The sequence below is a fragment of the Phoenix dactylifera genome, unplaced genomic scaffold, assembly GCF_009389715.1.
Source record: "Phoenix dactylifera cultivar Barhee BC4 unplaced genomic scaffold, palm_55x_up_171113_PBpolish2nd_filt_p 000364F, whole genome shotgun sequence".
Lineage (NCBI taxonomy): Eukaryota > Viridiplantae > Streptophyta > Magnoliopsida > Arecales > Arecaceae > Phoenix > Phoenix dactylifera.
This window is the reverse complement of record NW_024067818.1, coordinates 73038-84516: the sequence shown is the minus strand read 5'-3', so window position 1 is coordinate 84516 and position 11479 is coordinate 73038.

Below are 11479 nucleotides of genomic sequence, written 5' to 3'. Positions count from 1 at the left end.
TTCTAGGGCATGCATCTAACATGGATTAGGTCCCTAAATCTCTCCCAAGTTTCATGAAATTCTTCTCCCTCAGTTTGGGAGAAGCTTGTAATGGCACGTCTAAACTGGTTCGTTCTTCCTATGGGAAAGTATTTTTTAAGGAATTCTTGTTGTATTTGATCCCAAGAACGAATTGAGTTAGCTTCTAAAGAATTCAGCCATTGTTTGGCTCTATCTTTAAGGGAGAAGGGGAATAACCTAAGTTTCAGGGCATCATCAGTGAAGTTTTGAATCTTGACAGTAGTGCAAATCTCAAGAAATTCATCTAAATGTTTGTATGGGTCTTCGTTGGTGAGCCCATAAAAAGATGGGAGCATTTGGATCACACTAGACTTTATTTCATATTGTACATCTGCTACCTCAGGTAATCGAATGCAAGATGGGGAAGTGTAAATAGTGGGAGTAAAGTACTCCCTCAGGAGTTTGGGTTGTTCTTCAGCCATCTTAAGAGGTGGGGATGATCCTAATGTTTTGATCTTAGCTCGAATGTTCCTAAGGGTTTGTTCTATTTCAGGGTCAAAAGGTAATAGGTTTCGTACTCTAGAACAACTACCTTGCATACACTAGTACTTGATCAATCAAGCATGCAATAAAAGATAAACACATCAATCTTTGTATTTGTCCTGAAATCACTAGACAGCTCCTAACTGGTTTGAAGAGGGCACCTAAGCCTCCAATCCGGTCTAATGAACCGAGTTGACCAGGTAAGCTCCCAGGTAAGTGGAGGGGTCACGATGCGTTCGCAAAGGTCCCACTTAAAACCCACTTGCCTCGAACAGATGAACTGTCTCCCTTATAGGGACAAAGCTTGCCTAGACATCAACTAAGCCACAGAGCGAAATTGGTGCAACTTTCGGTGATCTTCGTCCTATTGAGCTCGAATGTTCCTAGGGGCCAATGTCTAATTGATTTTAATTAAAGTGACACTATGTGAGATTGAGTTCACCTAAGTTGGGCAAGAGTCCGGTGATGAAATCCGGCTCTTATCACGTTGGAGTGATTGCCCATACTAAGTGCAAATTAATTGGTGTATGTGTATCAGGCATGCATTCACACTTTTGCTGAAATTAAAAGCAAACAATCACCACAAAATTTCAAGCTAATAATTAATTTAAATAAGAAAGGTTTAGAGGTTACCAAAGGGAATCTTCCCAGCAATTTAAATTTTTTTTAGCGAACCTCCAAAGCATTCCTTTTTGATAGCCCAGATCTCCTCTTCGATTCCTGATCAAATAAGACCAAAAAAAAAAAAAATTAGTAGAAGAGAAAAAGGAGATAAGAAAAGTAACAATAATAGAGAATAATTATATATATATATATTGAAAGTTTTTTTAATTAATTATTTTTTTTTTAATGATAGGAAAAATAACTATGCTAGCAATCCCCGGCAACGGCGCCAAAAATTGATCGGTTCTTTCAATTTCAAAAATAAACCACGCAATAGCACGTATTCGGTAGGATAGTGATTACGGGTGTCGGTCCACAGGGATTGGAAACAAGTTATTTTTCTTTTAAAAATAAATCACGAAGAAGAATTTGCTAACTTGATTTAACTAAATTAATCTATGAGTACGAATTGAAATTTATCAAAGTAGATGGATCTAGGGTTTGGAATCCACCGCGTAGCATGGCATTAGGGATTGTGTTCTTAATTTTTATCTTTTGGAAAGGCATGCAAATTGGCTACAAGCCTTTTAAAATAAAAACATAAAGAGTTTTAGGAAACTCCATCTTCGGTATAGCATGAAGTGTCTACCTAAGTATGCTAATCTAGGGTGCAGCACACCTCATCTTCCTAGGCATGGATCATCTTAGACTACTTTAGCAAACATTAATAATAAATAGCATGCTCAAATTTTAAACATAATAAAAGGATTTTTCATTGATAATAAGAATTTAAACAAGCTCCAAAATAATAAAAAAATAAGAACTACAATGCCCTGTAACATTGCTAGGGCTTCATCCAGCCCTAGACTAGACGTTTAGCCGAGCATGGCTTCCGGACGACCTCCCGTCTTCAAATGAAATTGATCAACTCCCATTATTCCCAAAATATCAAAACTATTCTCTTTCCCCCTCCTTTCTCTCTTTTTTTTTTATTTCTTTTTCTCTTCTTCTCTCTCGGCTGGATTCTTCTTTTTCACCGAAACAGGGGGTCTCCCCTGTTTTCTTCTCCACCGAGCTCCCCTCCCCTCCGAACATCCTCCTCCCTTCTTATATAGATCCCCACCAAAGAATAGTGGATCCATGATTTCGTGTGGAGAGGAGGAAGAACGCATGCGTGATCGTTGGGGCGGGATGCACGGCTGGATCGATGGAGCTGACTGCGAGATCAAGTTTGGGGCTGATCGTGTTGACGATGTGGCTGGCTGGAGACGTGAGGCGTGCCGGCACGATCTCTGCTGATCTTGTCGCGATTGGGAGCTGAATTCCGGGATGCCGCTGGTAGGGCTGATGCGGAAGAGCGGGATCTCAGCTGCGGATGAAGAGGCAGAGGAACTGGGAAGAGAGGCTGCACCGCGTGGAAGATTTTGTGGAAAATCTCTCAGGCTGATCGGAGGAGTGGTCGCTGGCGGTTGGAGCGGCTCGTTGATTGCAGCGGAGGAGTGGTCGCTGGCGGAACATCCGGGAATGAAGATGATGCCATAGTTGGATGCGGAAGACGCCCGGCTGATTTTCCTCTTGGGTTTGGCACGCGGCTGAGGGAGGATCGGGCGGCGGATCTGGCTGGCGGGCTTGACGGGAGGAAGCAGTGGAAGGTGGACGGCCGAGATGCCATGCGGGAGGAAGAAGATGAACAGTGGCTCACGTTTTGTATTTTTTATTATTATTTTTTTTGTAACACTGTTCATATGAACAGTGTTTTTCACGGAACACTATTCATATGAGCAGTGTCATCTCGGAAAACTGTTCATATGAACAGTGATTCCAGTAATTTTTGGGAAAAATTATTTTTCTTGCTTTGTTTTGACGTGAAAATGGGCATATATGAATTTAAAACAAGGGTCTCCTTTATTTTGCTTAGTTTGGAAACGTGATGCGGAGACGGGAGTTTCTGAACCGTTGGATTGCTTGGATAGTGGTCGCGGGAAAGGAATAGGATTGTTTTGGAAATTGGCTTTGGATTTGAGGTGGGTTATGATCGTTGATTTGCTTGAACTTGTTCTCGAGCCCAATATCATTTAAATTCAATTCTTGCTAAACTGCTTCAGATCGAACTCGACCAGGTAAAATAACCAAGACTAAAAACAAGCCCGTGGCGTAATAAAAAGGGTTACTCAAACCTTTTTCCCCATACAAAAATTAATTATAACTTTCAATCTAATCAGGACCAAAACTTATTTAGTTATAACCGTAGCCGGATCAACACAATCTCCTTATATGTTTTTCTGTAGTTTTCATGAAAGATTGCAATCAAGAGAGAGACAAGTTCAGAATCTGGTTTATGAAAAGAATTATTTACCTCTTACCATATTTTAAATTTATTTCAATGTTTATTCAATTTCATGGTAAAGTTTGTATTTATCAGTTTAAGAACATTGATAAGTGCTATAAAAAGATAACTAAATTATAAATTATTCAGCACTTATCATGTTCTTAACAAGCACCTGCACTATTACTTCAGTGTCGCCACACTGTGGACTCGAGTCTCGTCCATCCATAAGGAAAGCAATGTGTGCACTGATCGGATCGATCACCGTCCTTGTGATGATCCATTGATCAGAAGCATTCAGAATTTAATCACCAATGATGCATGGCTCAAATTCTTAACTCTTAAGAATACGCATCATCATCTTATTAATTCTTGGACGATTCATAGACACATAAATAATATGAATAAAAAGATGCCTTTTATTTATTCAATAATAAATAGTCAAGTACAAAATTATGTCCCTAGAATTAACAATGTGTCAGCCAGACTGGCTTCTAGGGTATACATCTAACACTTATTAGCATTAGTCAATTGTGTGATAAAGGTTTCAAGATCACCTTTGAAGCCTCACTGTGCATCATAGCTAACTCAACAAATAATAACACTATCTTTGTAGGACACATGAATGGTAATGTCTATATGATAAACTTAGATGATCTTGTAAGTAGTTAATGCCTAGTAGTCACAAAAGCAAAAGATAATGAAATTAGTTGGTCATGGCATCGTAAGCTAGGGCATACAAGCATAGACTTAATCTCTAAATTGATTAGCAAGGAACTAGTTAAGGGGATACCTAAGATAAACTTTGAGAAAGATAGAGTATGTAGAGCTTGTCATCTAGGAAAGCAGATAAGAAGTTCCTTTAAGTCCAAGAATGATGTGTCAACCTCTAGGCCCTTAGAATTGCTTCATATGGATCTTTTCGGACCAACTAGGACCAATAGCTTGGGAGATAAGAAGTATGGTTTTGTAATAGTGGATGACTTCACTAGGTACACATGGGTAACGTTTCTAGCACATAAAGATGAAACCTTTCCAATCTTTCTAAAATTCTATAGGAAAGTCATAAATGAAAAGGGAACAACCATTATCTCAATAAGAAGTGATCATGGGACTGAATTCGAAAATCGTCTTTTTGATGAATTTTATGATGAAAACGAAATTAACCACACCTTCTCGGCACCTAGAACACCTCAACAAAATAGGATAGTAGAAAGAAAAAATAGAACTATAGTAGATATGGCCCGTACCATGCTATGTGAGGGAAATCTTCCAAGGTACTTATGGGCTGAAGCAGTAAACACAGCATGCTATATTCTAAATAGAGTTTCCATCAGACCAATTCTTAAGAAAACTCCCTGTGAGCTTTGGAAAGGCAAAATGCCAAACATTAGTCACTTTCATGAGTTTGGTTGCATATGCTATATACACAATAATGATAAAAACAATCTAGAAAAGTTTGATACAAAATCAGATGATGGAATATTTTTAGGATACTCATCAACTAGCAAAGCCTATAGGGTATTTAACAAAAGAACACTTGTGGTTGAGGAATCAGTACATGTAGTTTTTGATGAGAATTCTAGTCATTCACTTAGGATGGATGAACCTGAAGATGACACAGAAATTCTGAAAAATGAGATTGAAAGAATTACTCTTGAAGATTCATCCAATACCAACCATGAAGACGATGTTGAACAAGCTGAGATTGAAGTAGTTGAAGAACTAGACATAATCTACCTAAGGAGTAGAGATATGCAGCTAGCCACCCTAAGAAACTAATTATAGGTGATCCAGCACATCAAATTAAGACAAGGGCATCTCTTAGAAATGCAAATAACTACTTAGCCTTTGTTTCCCAATACCAAGCTAAAAGAATAACTAAGGAAGGGGTAGATCATAATCTACCTAAGGAGTAGAGATATGCAGCTAGCCACCCTAAGGAACTAATTATAGGTGATCCAGCACATCAAATTAAGACAAGGGCATCTCTTAGAAATGCAAATAACTACTTAGCCTTTGTCTCCCAAATTGAACCAAAGATCCTAGAAGAAGCAAAAGTAGATGTAAATTGGGTAAATGCAATGCAAGAAGAATTGAACCAATTTACAATAAACAATGTTTGGAAATTAATTGAAAGACCTAAGAATTACCCTATAATAGGTACAAAATGGGTTTTCAGAAATAAGTTAGATGAAAATGGTATTGTTATAAGAAACAAGCTAGGCTCGTAGCAAAGAGATATAATCAAGAAGAAGGAATTGACTTTGATGAAACCTTTGTTCCGGTAGCTAAATTAGAAGCCATTAGACTGTTGCTTGCGTTTGCCACTTCTATGGACTTCAAACTTTATCAAATGGATGTCAAAAGTGCCTTTCTAAATGGGTATATAAATGAAAAGGTGTATGTAGAACAAACTCCAGGATTTGAAGATCATAAATACTTTAATCATGTTTTCAAACTCAACAAGGCACTCTATGGACTAAAACAAGCACCAAAAGCATGGTATGAAAGATTGAGTAAATTTTTATTGGAAAATGGATTCACTAGAGGACATGTTGACACTACTCTATTTTTGAAAAGAAAAGACAAGGACATGTTGATAGTACAAGTCTATGTTGATGACATTATATTTGGAGCTGCCAACAACAGTCTATGTCAAGAATTTGCAGAATTAATGCAAAGTGAATTTGAAATGAGTATGATGGAGAAACTGAATTTCTTCCTTGGTTTACAAATCAAACAACTAAAGGATGGAATATTTATTAATTAAGCCAAATATATATCAAAGAAATGTTAAGAAAATTTGGGATGGAAACCAATAAATCCATAGGCACACCCATGAGTCCATCATGCAAATTAGACAAAGATGAAGCAGACAAAAGTGTAGATCAAAAGCTCTATAGAGGTATGATTGGATCTCTGTTGTATCTTACAGCAAGTAGACCAGATATTATGTTTAGTGTATACATGTGTGCCAGATTTCAATCAAATCCAAAAGAATCACACCTACTTGCAGTTAAAAGAATTTTTAAATATCTAGTTGAAACTCAACATATAGGGTTATGGTACTCAAAAGACTCTAGCTTGAAACTAATAGGATACATAGATGCTGACTTTGCAGGATGTAAATTAGATAGAAAAAGCACAAACGACAATTTTTAGGTGAAAACTTAATTTCATGGTTTAGTAAAAAACAAAATTCGGTTGCATTATCAATGGCGGAAGCTGAAGATATTGCAGCCGAAAGTTGTTGTGCTCAAATCTTATGGATTAAACAATAATTAGAAGATTATGGAATCAAGAAAATAAAAATACCCATTAATTGTGATAATACTAGTGCTATAAATTTATCTAAGAATCCAATTCAACACTCAAGGATTAAACACATTGAAATACGACATCATTTCTTAAGGGATCATGTCTCAAATGAAGACATATCACTTGATTTTGTGTGCACCGATGATTAATTAGCCGATATTCTTACAAAATCCTTAAGTGAAGATAGATTTAGTACTCTTCGAAGAAAATTGGAAGTAATTGACCCCTTTCAATGATCATGCTTTCACTTCTCTAAATCCATTCCTTCATGATCTGACTCTCAATCAAATGGAACATTCATGACTACTTTCCAAAGGTAAAAATCAATCAAACCAATTCTAGATCCTTTGGATTAACCTTTATAAATAGTTTGAAGAAGGACAGACCCCGAGCCGACTCGAGAAGAATTCGAGTCGACTCGCGTGCGAGTCGTCTCTGACCAGTGCATGAGATGTCTCGAGGTCGGACTCACAGTGCCCTACTTTTACCGAGCCGTCTCGAATATTTGCGGGAGACGTCTCGAAGAAAAACTGACTAGTCGAGTCGTCTCAACCCTTGCGCGAGACGTCTCGAATTTGAATCGACGATTCTTTTTACAGCTGTGCTCTTTTAAACCTTGGGTTAACTCACCGATAGGACACCCACTTGAACCGCAAGCAAGCTGTTCACCTTCCGAACACTTCCTTAACCCCTCTTCCCTCGTGCCCTAGCTCTTCACCGTCTCTCTTCGATTCTAAGGAAAAACTTCAAGTTCTTCCATGTCTTCACCAATTCTTCGAACCAATGGAACCTAGGAAGAGGCTCGCATTTCAAAGGAAGAGATCTAAAGAAATGGGTCAAGAGGAAGCGAGATCCACATGGAGAAGAACTGGCTCGACAGAACTCACAGTTCCGATCTTGCCTTCGCCGACGACCAAAAGAATTGTAACTAAAGGTAGGAGGATTGATTTTGAGTTTCTGGCAAGAGAAAGATTTACAATAGGAGAAAAATTCAAAGCCTTTGGTTGGGACTACATGTGCTCTTTGAATTTACCCATCTACCCTGATCTTGATAGAAATTTTTACCAATCCTTGAAGGTTGATACCCAAATAGGAACTTTGACTTGCTCTATTAGAGAAACCAACATCATATTAACCGAGCAACTATTTGCTCAAGTTCTGAAAATGCCGAATGAAGGATTTTCCCCCACAGAACCTGGTGATAAAGTGAGTGCACTAAAAGCAATTTTGGAAAAGAATGACATAGGTCCCGTGGAGAATATTACAGCAATCCAACTACCCGTGGAGATGAAGCTACTCCACAGTATCTTAGCAAGGATTCTGTTCCCTAGGACGGGACGTTTTGAGAGGCTAACCGAAAGAGACATTGTGGTTATGTACTATATGATAAAGGACATTCAGTTAAATTTACCAAGAATGATGATGATCTACATGAGAGAGGCAGCCACAAAAATCAGACTAAGTCTACCCTATAGAATGGTTCTCACCTTGCTGTTTAGAGCTTTTGGGGTTGTCATTCCTGAAAATGAACCATAGATAGTACCCCACAATGCTGAGGTATATAATGAAAAATCCTTGCATAGAATGGGTTTCAGTAAAATAAAGAGAAAATGACAAAGAAAAAGTTCTAGATACTTGGAAGAAGGTGAGTCTAGCCGAGTACGAGCACAGACTGCACCTCCCTATAGCTCATCTTCTGAATCATCTGGACAACCAGCAAAATTTTCTATGGGAGTTGATGATGATCAAATGAAGAAAATGGCCAAAATGGTTGCAGATAAAGTGAGTACCAAACTCACCGAAAAGATAGAACAGGGTATCCAGAGGATTGAGACCATAAAAGCCAGACTCCAGCGCCTTGAGACAGAAGTTGAAAGGATTGCTAATGGTCTAGGGAGACAGCCAGCAGCATCATCCTCCAGAGGTCGTGCTTCTAGAGGGAGAGCCAGCAGGTATTCTAGACCCCCACAGCATACACAGATTGCCTCCCGTACTAGATGCCTTAGGCATTTTCCTAAAAGTCCTCCTTCTAGGGCTAGTAGTCCTAGAAATATTACCTCAGAAGAAGAATAGGATTACTAGTGTGCCTGCTGCTTGAACTGCTAACTCAAGTCAGATTTTTTCTCTCTCTCACAAGTGATGTACTTTTTGAACCTACTCCTACATCAAAAATGTATACACTCTTTTGATGAAATGAAATGCTCAATTTCTTATCAGTCTTTTATAATTACTGCTCTCTTCTATTATATTTTTTGCTGCTGACAAAAAAGGGGAGAAGAGTTAGGAAAACAAGAACTATGTATAAAGGGTAAAGAAGGTAAGTAAATTAAATAATGCACAAATTTAGGGGGAGCCAAGGGAAATCAAATGCACTAGTCTAGGGGAGCTAAGTGAATTACTGTTACACAAATTAAGAACTCACATGATCACACAAATTCCAAGAGAAAGGGGGAGCATCATAATATTGAAGTTTATTGCCCACATCTTTCATATCTCGGATAAATTAAAAAGATGAGCATACATTCTTGATTGAATTTACTTATGCAATTTATACTTGTTTGAAAACACTCAATGTTTTATCATCATCAAAAAGAGGGAGATTGCTGAGTAATTGATTAATCCCTAACTTGGTTTTGATGTACCAAAATATTTTGAGTGTATTCTTTGTTGGACTAACAGTTTTAAACAAGTGTCTTCAGGATAACGATGCTACAACTTCAAAAGAATAACTTAGAAATGGTTCATGGATCTTAGAGTGAAGCTTTGGAACCACTCAAGCATTTTTTAGAGTTCGAATCGACTTCCAGGAAGTTCGAGTCGACTCTGGCACAAGCATAGAATATTGGCACACCTTCGATGCGTCTCCACAAAGTACGAGTCGACTCTCTCAGAAAGACAGAAAGAGGTATTTCCGGTCGCAAAGCGCGAGTCGACTCGAGTCAAGCGCGAGCCATCTTCCATTCTTCAGATAAAGCACAAGACGACTCCTGGCAGTTACGAGACGACTCTCTCAGGTAGACAAAAAGTGTATTTCGAGTCGCAAAGCGCGAGTCGACTCGAGTCAAGCGCGAGTCGTCTCCTATCCACGGACGAAGTGCGAGTCACCTCTTCACTAGTTCGGGACGACTCTCTCAGACAAAGACAGAAAACTCGTTTTCGGCGAACGAAGTTGCGAGATGACTCCTGAACCACGCGAGCCGACTTCAACGAAAGGTTAATCGATAACCTGACAGAAGGATTCCCAGCAAGAGCCGACTCCAGACTCATATGAGACATCTTCCACTTTAGTCGAGCCGACTCCTGAATGGGTGAGCCGTCTCCAGCTTCAACGGGGCTTTTTGTCAGAAATGACAGGAGCGACAGAACGGCTAGTTTTTGGGTATAACGGCTAATTTTTTCAAAACTAAGCTATAAAAAGACCCATTCAGAATGAAACAAAAAAAAGAACGAAAAATCCAAACAAAGAGAAAAAGCAAATCAGTTTGAAACAAGGGCTCAAAGGATATTCAAAGAAAAATCGGAAGAAAGCAAGTCTTCATCGAGAATCCATTCTTTCTCCACACCATAGCCATAATAGAAGAATCCTTTATTACTGTTTGATCTGGGAAAGGATTCAGAAGAAAAGAAGCAGTGTCTCGATCAGCTAAAATCATCTGAGAAGCTTCTTTTCCCTTATTCATTTAAAACTATTTTTATCTGCTTTCCTAGAAGCTTGTACTTATACATTTATTCTCATATTTGGGTGCTTGATTCAATCAAGGGATTGAATCAGAAGGGTTTAGGTTGTAGTTGGTAATCCGGAAAAATCAACTGGGTTGGATTGTGAGCTCGTGAAAACAGTCGGATTGGTTCTAGTTGGTGAGCCTGTGAAAATCAACCGAGTTCGTTGTGATCTCGTGAAAACAACAAGTTAGGTTGTGAGCTCGTAAAACAACCGTGCTGTGATTTTAGGATTATAGTAAAATCTCAAGTGAAACTTGAGGAGTGGACGTAGGAGCAAGGGTAGCTCCGAACCACTATAAATCCTATGTCTTTGTGCTTTGCTTTTTCATTGTCTCATTGTCTTCATATCGTTAATTAACACTTTAGATTAAGCACAAATTGAATTTCTGCATTTTTAATTAAGCCCCAATTCACCCTCCCTCTTGGGCTGCCTACTGGGCAACAACCCCATAGGTTCTATTCTATCTGCTAGTGAGATATATTATGATCCCTATCACAATATCATTGAAACTTCTTTCAATGGGTTGCAACAATTCCAACTCTTCTCATTCGGGTTCACTGATCACCAAATTCGCTTTTGAGTCTCACCATCCACTAGTGACACCTAGCAGCATGTAGTGGTAACCCAGCAGAATGGAATGATAAACCTATAGGTGCAGTTAGCGTATGATACAGTTCCTTTATCATGGATTCCGATAGGATGGATGGAGGTCATGGATAACTCGTCAAACCCCATCATCTGTCATATGTAAAATTTATTCGATTCCAGATCGAGATTAGAAAGCTCTTTTTCCAAAAACTACCTTGGCCAAAGATTTACGAACTCAGTCTCATAAATCACATAGGATCTCTTCTAATCTATCAAGGTCGATAGATTCCATCTAGATGCACCCTTACTTCTGCAATGAACCTACTACAGCCAATCTGCACCACAAGGATCCAAATGGATAGGGCCCATGTTTA